Source organism: Amblyomma maculatum, chromosome 1 (genome assembly GCF_055883805.1).
Source record: "Amblyomma maculatum isolate TAMU_Amacu chromosome 1, ASM5588380v1, whole genome shotgun sequence".
NCBI lineage: Eukaryota > Metazoa > Arthropoda > Arachnida > Ixodida > Ixodidae > Amblyomma > Amblyomma maculatum.
The window spans coordinates 191790366-191802903 of record NC_139344.1 but is presented as its reverse complement, the minus strand read 5'-3'; the positions used below and the strand labels follow the sequence as shown (position 1 = coordinate 191802903).

At 47.8% G+C, this 12538-nt stretch overlaps 1 protein-coding gene and 1 pseudogene across 1 annotated transcript in view; one reads left to right on the top strand and one right to left on the bottom strand.

Annotated features, from left to right (window-relative positions):
* The window catches only part of LOC146205255 (beta-alanine transporter-like), a 201955-nt gene that overhangs the window by 114782 nt on the left and 74635 nt on the right, over positions 1–12538 (bottom strand). The gene's annotated exons all lie outside the window — the stretch shown is intronic.
* Positions 3953–5909, top strand: LOC146205259 (CXXC motif containing zinc binding protein pseudogene; annotated as a pseudogene).

Sequence of the window (12538 nt, the reverse complement as noted above, 5' to 3'; positions counted from 1 at the left end):
GCGCATCGCGAAACGGCGAGGTAAATAGCGTATACCTTTGGCCGGCCTCGTGGTCCGGCTTGTCGGCTGCTATTTTGGCCCGCCGTGTGGATGCTGTCGCGGGCCGGACCTAGCCAGACCATGCGCGATCGACACCACGTGACCGGTCCGCGGCCCAGTCCGTGGTCCGTCATGTGGATACAACGCAGCGCGTGGTTTCGCCGCGTCGCTAGCGCAAAAGTGGGCTGGACCGTTCGATGTTACGGCACGGACTACGCCGCTCACTTACCAGCTGCGGTTGTTGACGAGTGGTGAAACTGCCGGTCCGGTGCACGTCGCAGACTTGAAGGCTTACCGCCTTCGCAAGGACGATAACTGCGAAGCAGTGGAAGCTCAAGGCGATGCAGCCATCTCCCCCAAAGTAAGGCGTACAGGTAGCAATCCGGTTCGCAACCGACACTATAGCCTTAGACCAAAGGAATGCACTACTTTGTCTAACGTCATTGCTTCTTTCAGAATGCATTCTGATAAGATTTCGCAGCAGTCAGAGGTACACCGTCGATCGCTGGGGCGGGAAACCGCACCCGGTGCATGGTTCAAGGAGGGGCCCCCTCCCTAGTTTGTCGTGGTTTGTGGCCCATCATCATGACCAGCGCGGCCATGCTGACCATCTTCAAAGAGGCTGGATTCGGAGCCCGCTGCCCAGGCCTGGAGTACGGGCCTCAGGGAGCCAGGTGTGCCCGGGGCGGAAACGTCTGCTGCAAAGAGGTCCCGGTGCATCCGACACGGCGCCACATGGAAAGGGGTCGACGGCGATGTGGGGAAGCAGCTCCGGGCGGCTGCCGGGCGTATCAGCGGCCGAGCCCCGCCGCGCTGTGACCCCGAGGAAGTGGCCGCTGCCGGAGAGGGACCAGCCGGAATAGTCCCGCCACGCCTGCTGCTTCCCTGCCGCCATACGGACTAGCTGAGATGATGGCATCCCGTCAGAGCCAGGCGACAGGCCTGCATATTGATCGCCGACCCGGGCTCGGACATGGACTTGGCCCGGCTGTTGCCGGACTCCGGGTCGGAGGGAGATGTGGGGCCCCACTCCACTGACCTTTAAAGGGAGCGGCACGCCAGCCACAGTTGAAGCGCGCGCCGCTTCCCGGCAACCCCTTCCCTCAACTGCCGAGATCGATCTCCGCGCTCCCACCCAATAAAGCGAGGCGCGCCGGCGTCTCGTGCGTCTCTTCATTCTCTTCTGGTTCTTGCTGCCCGCTCGCTGCCGGTTCTCCCGACGACGACCTCTGCCCCCGCATCTGCCTGGACGTACAGGGGGGGGGGGGGGGGGGGTCAAAAGTTCCCAAGCCACAGGGTCTGCTTCTGAGCAGTTTGTCAGGCAGCTACGACGAGCCCAAATCTCAAAATACATGTTGTTACGTTTCTCCACCGAGAAGTGGGACAGCTGACGCGGCCACCGCATAGCAACAGGCAGAACCGCGAGCGGATCGGCCATTTCGACGCCGTTCATCGGCCGCGCAACGCTTCCTCCCGCCGATAAGACTCGACGTGTTCCTGCCACGCGCCTAATGTGTGTGCGTGCGTGTGTGTGCAGACGCCGGCCAAGCCTAGAGCTCGTGAGAGAGGGCGCCGCCCTCGCCCGTCTGCAGGAGGTGGAGGAGATGAGGTCGGACCATCTGCGATTGAGTCATTCGTCGTGAACCAACATGTTTGGCTCTCCCTTTCCTGTGAGGGTTTACCCTTTCCCTGTGAACTGGGAAAACTATAAAAAGCAGCGGCCGACTCCGCTGAGATAGAGACTACTTTGACGCGCCGTTGGCACGACGCTAGACACCAGCTGTGTGAGAGTGTCTGTAATCTCTCCGGGTCAGCTTCACTGCCCGTTTCTTCCTGATGTTACAGTAAAGGTTGTTTCGTTAAAAGACGCCTCGTCTTTGCTGGCACATTTGATGCCGTCCGCCGTCCACGGAGCCGCCAGGCCAACGCTACCGAGGGGCCGCGCGCCGCAGCGGTACGCAACCCCGGCACTCGCGATCCCCACATGCAATAATGTGGAGGGTAGAAGAAGCATTATTCTAACCTCTGAGATCATTTATATCTTTAATAGGATTTCACGCGTCAGAATATGCTGACCAGAAGCAAGACCTGCGGCCTTGGAACTTTTGACCCCCCCCCCCCCCCCCTGTACCTCCTGAGTGAGATACTGATGTTTCTTCTACGACCCGCTGTGTGTGTGTGTCTTGCTTCTCCCTCGGGCAGAGGAATCGCCCACAAATCTTACGCCGTAGTAAGGTTCCCGCCGGCTGAGACCTTCGAAAAAGATTGCTGAAGATAAACCCAAGAAGAAACTGGCAGTCGTACATTACAGCAAGTTATTCTGTAGTTTCCAGCTTACATTTCTAGTGAAGTGACGTTCGATGGCGGATATCGTAAAAGGATCTCGTGCCAACATTTCCTCGCGCCAAAAGGATCTCGTACCTAAGGCCGGCACCAAAAAATCTCCTTACGACAGCAGCATAAAGAAAAGAAAAGGTGAAGACTATTCGCCGTTTTCTTTCTCTTTTTTTTTTTTTTTTTTTTTTTAGGGCACACCGTCTATATGTTTTCCTTAACTTGGGCCATCGGGCACGAGCGAGATGCCCTAGACTTTTCTTTGCATGGGTGGCTTGCATAAAGTACATGAGGCAGCCGACCATATGTAAATCCTGTTGCCGTCCATAAAACCACGTTTGTCTCACTATCGTGCGGCAGACGATAAGATCATCAGCGGCTTTCCTTGACCAAAAATGTGATGGGATGAGGATATTGCGCGCTTCGAATTCAACAATATGAAATAAGAACATCTACGAGCACAAAAAAAAAAAAAAAAAAAAAGAAGAGAGAGAGAGAGAGGTGGAACATACACCTCAAATTGTGACCCAATCCGAGCACAATTACGTCAGGAACATCATGAGTCGCTCGCCGTTTGTCCCATCAAAGCGCGCACTTGTTTGCAAGCTTCGAATTGTTAAGCGGCCGGGAAAACTCCATCAGTACATGATGTGTTCTAACGTAGCCGCACGAGTGTGCATCTCGCAAGAACCTCGTGAGCTATGTTTATCGCGGAACTAATAGAGAAAAGGCGAATGACTTTAGATATGCAAACGTTCCATTTATTGAGGAGGTATACCGTGCGGCGAAATCTCGCCAGGAAACGCTGAAACGTACCCCACAGTCTCCAAAATCTGCGTCATCCGATAGAAACACCTCTCACAACGCTCTGCCGCGAGGTTGTAATACACGTACACCAATTTCAATGCAGTCAAGCTTACCGGCCACGACAGTCCATCGAGTGGGCGCCTTGCAGCCCTTATTTTCCACGGGTCACCTAGCTGAGCCTGCAGGTATTACCGGACTATGTCATGGTTTCTTTTTTTTTTTTTTTTTTTTTCGGATTTTCGGAGGACGTTTCTAACGTATTCCTGTCGTAAACTTTTGAAGCGACTGTGTTCAGGCCGCAGGCAAAACGTGCCAACGGCGTTGTCAACCAGTCAAACATCGCGCCCAACACCCTTTTAGATTCCGAAACCGAAACTTATGGCCATTTTTTTCATCTCGGTGTCGGAGCACACCTGTTACGCACTGAGACTTTCAAAGCACGTTTTCTGTGACCCAAGATACCTTGAAACACCAAGGGTTTGTGGTCAAAATTTATGCCGTTTCAACACTGCACATTTTTTTTGTTAATTTTACAAAGGTTAGCCAGATTAGCGAGATCAGCGTCGTCTGCACTCGCCTCACCACAGTGCTCCGTTACATGCTAGAACAAGTGTTAATTACTTTTAAGATTACAGGTGCCGCCACAGTCTTGTAGTCTTCAAAAGTGGTAAGGTCTTAAAGTCGAGTTTCATAGTTAAAATAAGGTTGAGTCTAGTAATTTGGTTCAACATGTCTTCAAGCATTCGTGGCATAATTGCTGTAACCATGTAATTGGCGGTGGTTGTCGCGCGCTGTTAAAAGTGATCAGTGATCAGCCTAATCAGCCAATGTGGAACAGTGTAAGCCAGCGGTGTTGGATTTTTTTGGACGGGCTTAGTCTTAATTGACTGTTCGAACGTTCTTTGCCACGAGATTAGTCTTAAGCGTCCAGAAATGGTCAAGATTGACTTACAGCTACGTGCTAATCTGGACAACATTACAGGTTTCACGCCGAGTCGTGACTGTGTGTGGCGCCTTAAGTTAAAATGCATGAATTGTGGAGAAGAAACGACTTCTTGGCAGACGGTCGAGGCGGCCAACAAAACTGCTATGAGGGGGAGACGTGCAAATGCCAACTTGGTCCTGAAGTGCAGGCTGTGCAGCAAGGAAAACAGCATCGATATTCTGAATGACAAGTTACAGACCTACAGCGCCGATAATGCATCCAGCTTTGCTACCGTTGCCGTATTCGAGTGCCGTGGAGCTGAACCAGTTGCGTTCGATGCCAGAGATGGCTTCAGCGCTGAAGCAAAGGGAAGCGGAACTGTGTTTGTAGACGTCGAGTTCGAGGATAATCAGTGGGCTGATTATGATGAGAAAGGGGAACAAGCTGTTGGAATCTACGACCTGGAGTTCTGTTTCACGAAGATCAAGTGACAAGTTCGCCTCTGCTCGCCGTGGTATCCCTGTCCAGTCCCCTAATGCCGAGCAAGGAGCGCGGGCGGTGAGCCAAGAGAGACATCAGAGTTCGCATCTGAAAGAAACGTTGCATCGTTTTGTGTCCTTTTGTTTGTTTGTTCCTTTTTTTTGAGAAATGTTACTGCTTTGTTGACTCTCTGCCGACTTTGAGATTGTCAGAAGTGGTGTACTGGTTTAAAAGTGAGAGTGTGTTGTGTGTCCATTAAAAAATTTTTTCTACTTTTTTTTTACTGCTACTGCATTTCTCACTGACATGCACATACTTCATTGCCATTGTACTCATTGTTCTTCACATAGCACATGGGGCGGCCATGCTTGATTTGCAGCTTGATCTTTGTGTAAAAATTCCTGATAAGTAGTTTAATGTTACTAATTACAATGCAGCATGCCCAAATATTTAAACATGCCCACATACAGCACCTCTTTGCATGCTTGCAGTCTGTGAAGGAATGACCAGATATTCACAGGAAGTGAGGAAAAACTCTGTAGGGGAAATTATAAGTGTTGATCAAATATTTAAGTAGGCCGTAGCATATATCAAGGATCTTGCTTCAGCTTGGTCATTGCATCATTGAATGGCTCAGCCAGCATTTACATCACAATCTGTGAGAAGGAAAGAAAAAAGAAAAAGTGGAAGAGGAAGGGAGACATACCAATGCCTTGAAGTGCCAGAAGAGTATGCTCTGTCTGCCTATCTGCAGCTGGCATAGAAATGTGTTCAGGGAAGAAGTTGCACATTAAAAGGAATGCCAGGAAAAACTGGACATAAGATAAGTTTGTACTGAAAGGTTTTGTCGTAGCATCAATCCATTGTGCAGCAAAGCAGTTGTCTGCAAAACGTGCATGTGTTTTCAAATCAACACTGTGACACAGCCGTTCTTTGTGCAGTGTTCAGGGTGGTGCCATACCATTTCGCTTCCCATTCTGCATCCATCTGCTGGTCAAGTTGAAGGCTAGTTTGCAATAAGGATTCGAACCAATGACATATGTACCTCTTATTGTATGCCATTACTTGTACAATTAAGTGTAGGTGTCCGCAGAGGAGTGAGACAGATACTGTACCTTCCTTTCCTTAAAAACCAACTTAAACAAAAAATATATATTAAAAATCTTGTAGAATGAAAAGGCAGTGTTAAAAGCACTATAACATTTACTCTAAAGGCAAAGCTTGAATTTCCCCCAAACAAACCCTGCCTAGCTTCTTGTACCTCAGTAGTAGCTTGTACTTGACCATAACTTTTTTGCAATGGGTGGAAGCTGCAAGTGCACTGCTTCAGTGCATTCATAAGCTGGTCACACAGGTCTGGGATCCATTGCCTTGTTTGCAGGGTCATAGCCAGTGGAGTTGTTTTGGTGTTGAAACACGCCACCGAAATTTTCCGATTGCTATATCCTTCTCCTGCTTTAGGATTTTTTTTTTTCAACCAGCGACGTATAACGTCCACCCAAAAAAAATTTCTGGCTGTGTGACTACTTGTTTGCATAACTCCTAATTCATTGTCAGCAAGGTATAGGCGTGAAATTTTTTAAGGGGCTGAGGCTAAGTCTGATGGTTTATTGCTCTCAGTACTAGCACCGTTAAGGGGCACAAGGCCCCTTTACACGATGATGTCCCTGCTTGAAGTACAGACAGTTCTTAGCCAGCAACAGCTGTGGCCAGGAGAGGCATTTCATGTGCACTCCTGGATGCCTACTGGTAAAATAAATTCCTGCAAAATCTTCTGCCATCATAATGTCACAATTTTGCATTTAAAAGAAATCGCTTCAGTGGAAGAGAAAGCTCAAATTAAGGCAGTTTTTCTTTTACCTGTGCCGGCAAACAATGCTCTCCGAAGTTGCCTTACCGACTTCTGCGAGGGACACTGCCCAGCCTTGTCAATGGGGGTTAATATTCATCATTAGCTGGCTGGCACACATAGTACTTAGTAGGCATCCAGGAGGTGGTGGGCACACCGGCCTCTCCTGACGATAGCTGTTGCTGCAAAAATGAACACTCTGTGCTTAGAGGGGCAGGTTCACTTTGTAGAGGAACCATGTGCCCCTTTAGAAGTGATAATGTTGGGAGCAACAAAGCATCAAACTCTGTACTTTAATGACTTGCAAGTTCCAAGTACAACATATTTCAGATACAACACAGACACTTTGGCACAATACTTCTAGTAATTTGTTGACAATGGAGTGGGAGCTATGTAAACAAGACAATGGCACCTAGATTTGTGTGACCAACTCGTGAATGCATTGAAGTGAACTTGTAGCTTCTATTCCACTGCAAAGGAGTTGAGGCCATGTATAGACAAGCGTCAGCCCGTGACGTCAGTGGAGATGCGGTGGCGCTGGCGACAGCAGTGACTTTCGTGGTGTAGGCAAAAGCGCGGGTCGTCTGCATTGGATGCGCGGCGCTTGCTGTGTTTTCGGGCATAATTCCCAATATTTCTACGAGCTGTGGTGCGGTTTATTGCGCCACGAGGCACAAAAAGCAAAATGGCACTTGCTTTAACATGTTTCTTGCGGTAGAATAAAGATGAGAGCGAAGGGCAGCGGCATTGAGCGCGACAAGTAGACTCTTCGGTGACGGATTGCCTTTGCGGTTAACATATATATGCGTTGCAGTTCTTCACCGAAACTAGATCAGTTCGTTTGCAACCCTTAATTATCATGATTGCTTTTCGGCGACACGACGAATAGCGCAAGAACAAACGCCTGCAGCTCGTGCCCATTTTGATATGTTATTAAGTTGTAAGAAGTTCAGACGCGATATATTCCGTGTGCGTATGATCCCGCAGGGAAGCTGCACTGTGAGTTCTATTCACTTACAGTGCTGCCCGTGCATATGTTCACACAGAAAGGACACAAACGCTGCTGTGAAGGTAATTGCAATTACTTTGAGCGCGGTCACTCCAGTACGATATTGCTGGCTATAACAGGCCCGGACCTGTAAAGTATATAGCTTTTCTCTGTTTGTACTTTCACGAGTTTCAACCAGTCTCTTCATCACCGGTTCTATAGTAAACATAATTGTTATGACCCGGGCAGTCCCGCAGCATTATTTCTCATTTCTAAATTTTATTTTTGGAGGTCATTATAAGATCATGACGAACGAATTAAATATCCACGTACAATCTAGCTCTGATCGAACAGGATATTTAAGTATATATGGTACATGGAGTTCAATGTCCCAAAGAGGAATCGACTATGAGGGGTGCAAAATAAGCAGAATAAGATGATGCGCATTTGAATAAACAATTTCCATGTATATTAAAAAAAGCTCAACAGATCACGCAAATTTCGCTGCAAGCGATCGTGGAGAACGTTTCATCTGCACTCATGCTTCTCTCCTATAGCAAAGAGAACAAAATGAGAGCTTTCGTACTGGCATTCATGTACATATTAACCTGTGAATGACCTTGCTACATCTGTAAATGAGATAGACGTCAACGTCTTTTTTATCGGGCAGGCGAAAACAAGTTGGCAGTGCACTTTGCCAACATGTTAAAAAGATCTAAAAGATTGAGTTCTTATTTTTAGATACGAAATTCTATGACTTGCTAGAAATGTGATTTCTAGTTTACTATATACAGTTGCCGATAATATTGTTCTTTAGAGTGAGTGCTTGAAGCAATTACAGAAAGGCAGTCAATAGATTCGTCATATGAAAAACACACTTCCAGTCATTCATATTGTCGTCCTCCTTGCATGCGCTAGGAATAGGCCTGGGAGTTGAACAGGGTTGACTATTAGTCTTTCTTATACATTGCGCTTTCTCGTTTTTATTTAACTTAATCACTCACGGCCGTCGCCTACGTACCGCAGCCGCGCGCTGTTGAGGCCACGGAGAAGGAAGCCAATGCAGCGCTCTTCGCCAAGTAATTCTAGCTGTAATCGGCTGATAATGTGCGGAAATACTCTCCAGGCATAAACCAAGCTATTTATACGTATAAGCGAAGCTTACGTTGCAATATATTCGACCGCGCGAACTGGTTTCGAAGGCAGCGTCGCTTTGCGCAGTGTAGGCTTTTGCCTACACCCCATGTCGTTGCCGATCGCAGCGCCACCTTTGTTTACAAACATGACGCTTGTCTATAGGCCACCACTATGGTACAGAAAGCTCAGCACGGCTCGTGCAACTTCATAGCAGGATTTTCCAGTTTGGACCAGAAGTATTTTTTTTGTGCTTGTTCTCGCTCTTTGATACATTATTTGGACTGCTGCCACTGCAACCAATCAGCCACATGCCTGCCATTAGCGAGTTCACAAAACTAGCATTGAGCATGCCACGTTGTAAAGCACCAGTGAGTCCAACAAATATTGCACTCTTTATGCAGTGTACATTTCAGGAAAATAAATGTAAGAAAAAAATTGTATCAGGCCCATTAGAATGGCTATGCTATGGGCTACACAGGCAACAGGTGTGCTATGCAGGAAAAGCGCAGCTATGTGTTAGAGAAGGCTTCCAAGTTTAGACACACACAAAATCAAAGCTGATGCATGGGTCGAGCATTTATCGCTATCGAAAGAATCTCAAACAAGGCCAATGTAATGTGCAGCAACTGTTCGAGGAAGCCATTCATGCCTATCACACTTCACTTATTGACAGAATAGAAAGTTTCCAGCAACAAATAGCCATAAGGCAGCCATTTACATAGCGAATAGCACTTCAATGGAAAAAACAAGCAAAAAGAACACGGACAGAGAAAGAAGGCACACAAAGCGCTATGTGTAGCACCGTGTGTGGCTTCTTTCTCTGCCAGTGTCCTTTTAATGCGACAACGTTAAAGGCCCCGTTCACCGAAAAATCCGGCGCCAGCACCAGTATTGAGTGAAAGACGAGTATCACACTGTCAGGCAGTAGCTAGCGGTTTACATGGGTGCACACTGACTAGATGTAGGTTTGCCTAATGTTATGCTTGGCAGGAGCTGCCAACTGGGGCCTTTCCTTTCATATAGGAGGGTGATATCAGAAGGCTCTCATATCATGACTAGCAACTTACTGATCTTGCTCAAGAGGAAAGTAGTGCATAACAGTTGCATCTTACCAGTACTCACCTATGGGGCTGAAACATGAAGGCTAACGAAAAAGGTTCTAGTTAAGTTGAGGACAACACAGAGGGCTATGGAATGGAAAATGGTACGTGTAACATCAAGAGAAAGGAAGCGTGCAGAGTGGTCAGAGAAATAACTCGAGTTACTGACATTTTAGTCGAAATCAAGGAGAAATGGGCATGAGCAGGACATGTAGTGCAAATACAGTATAATCGATAGTCTGCAAAAGTAACCAACTAGATCCCAAGGGAAGGAAAGCGAAGCATAGGGTGGAAGAAAGTCAGGTGGGTGGATGAATTTGAGAAGTTTGCAGGGGTTAAGTGGATGCAGCTAGCACAGGACCAGGCTAATTGGAGGAAAATGGGAGAGGCTTCGCCTTGCAGTGGGTATATTGCAGCTGATGATGATGATGATCAGAATCAGCCTGCCAGGGCCCTCGTATTCACATTACCCTTAGGCCATGCAGGCATGTTCACATGGCTTGGTTAAAACGGGGCTTTATATGTGGCCTGGTAGCCTATGCTATTATGTCATATTGCTACGAAGATGACAAAGCGGGCAGTGGCACGGGGCGAAGCGCTTGTGCCAGGCCCGCTGGCCATTAAAGCATATTTCATCGTCATGTCACCACGTCGTTCCGTTTCTGTTGTGTCGCCGTGTTCCATCGCTTGTCATGCCACCACATAACATTTGGTTGGAGGTGCAGTTCATCCCCATCCTCGCCTTGCACCGTCGAAGCTAACCGTACGCAGGGCCGATCTGCCAAAAGCCCATGGAGATTGCCGCCCAGCTCTTTTTGCTCAGACCCGACCAGCTGCTGTCCCCAGCCCTGACCACAACACACGACGACCAGGAAGAGCCCAAAGCCGACCCCACGACGAAGCGACCTCACGACCACTCGAGCGAAGACAGCAACCCCGCCCAAGCCGTTCGGCGTGTCCATGAGCCTTAGCCTTTGGCAAACGGTGAAGATTGAACTTGATGCTCCGGTGCAAGCATTCTTCCCATCTTCGCATTCATTGTGGTGTCCAGTGTTTCATGTCCCAATCCTGTACCTGTGTTCATCGTCACGTCATGCATTGGATTTCTAGCAATCGATCTGGACGATCGCTCGGTGGCCCCGGGTAATGCTACTAAGATGACGAAGCGGGCAGTGGCGCGGGGCGAAGCGCTCGCGCCAGGCCCACTGGCCATTAAAGCATATTTCATCGTCATGTCATCATGTCGTTCGTTTCTGCTGCGTCGCCGTGTTCCATCGCTTGTCATGCCACCACATAACAATATCCTTAAAGGAACACTAAAGAGAGAAAGGAAGTGGGTTTGCATCGATAGAATGCCAGTTCCCGATTACAAAAAGACCACTCTTATTGAAAACAGAGCTGTTATAAGGTAGTAAAGAAGAATAACAGAAATACAGGTACCGCCACCACAGCCAAACGGCCGAGGCTCGCAACTACAAATCACATGGCGCGCTAGGGATCCCGGAGGCTGACAAATGCGAATTACGTTGCATGTTTGAATGCGGTAGTACATTTTTTCTCAAACATGATAACAGGCTTTTATCATACGTGAACGACGGCGAAAAGACAACGTAAACGTTGCAAGGCAAATACAAAAATATACTTGGAGGCGCCACAGGCGCCCACTTCAGTTTTGGTTATGTTTCGGCTCAGGCATTTCTTGCGCACTCGGATAGTTTGTTTGAACCTACAGCGCCTGAATTACGAGCTTGGAGCAGCAGATGCGCCTTGATGGTTCCCATTTGAGCATTCGGAGGCACGAGCGAGCGAAATCCGCTACCGCCGACACGCTCCTTCGTTCACACTTCTGCGCCAACATATCGCCGCCGTTGCGGTTTCGACTGCGACCTGACCGCTCGACTGCAGCTACGTACGCCACGAAAAGCATACATATGCTAAGTACCAAAGGAAAACCGCATTATCATTCAATTGTTCACTAAATCATGGCACATCTGACCAACATATACTGCGTCAACAAGACCTTCAACGTGCTATTTGCAGGCGTCGTAAACAAAAGGCGCATACTTGCCGTTCATACCAAGGAGAGCGTCGATATATTGCGCTCGTCGCCTGGCGAAAAAAAGGACTTCGGGTAAAAAGTAAAAACTAAAAATAACAAAGCACCAGAAATACGTTACAAAAGATTAAAAAAAAAATCGATTTGTAAAAAAAAAAAAACAAAAAAAAGAAACGCCAGTAGTGGTAAGACTCGAACTCGCTACTACTTGCTACGTAACGTTCGGCGCTAACCGCTCGGCTACGCCGCGTCATATCTACTCCTCCTTTTGAATAAATAAATGTGTTGAACGAACGCCACAGGAACCTTAGAAATATTTCTAGTTTTTATGTTATGGCCCCATTTACAATAAGGTGTTTCCGCTGCCGGTCTAAAAATTACAATTTCTTGATCATCGGCGCATGCTGCCTGCTCTCACGTCTTGCAACTAATGTTCTGGATGCCTGTGCGCACTATATTGTGCACTGGATCCATTTTAACATGTGGAATTTCACAGCGCTGGCAAATGTAGTGGCGCCGGTACTTCGGTCATGTTCTGCTACCGTGGACGTAATTTTCGCTGAACACGGAGTTGTAGCACAAACCTTGAAGGAAAAAAGTGCGACGAAGCTTCAAAACTGACAAGCGCAACAGCGAGGACACTATTTTGCTGGTAACTAAATCTTATTTGTATGTAAACATGTCAGGAAGCGTTGCGATGACCGAAGGCTCGGTTTGTTTATACACAGTGCAAGAAGGAGCGCAAAAGCTTGAGAAACATGTAAAGTATTGTGCATTACAAGCGCTCTATGTTTTTTTTTTCTTCCTTTATGGGCCCATCCGT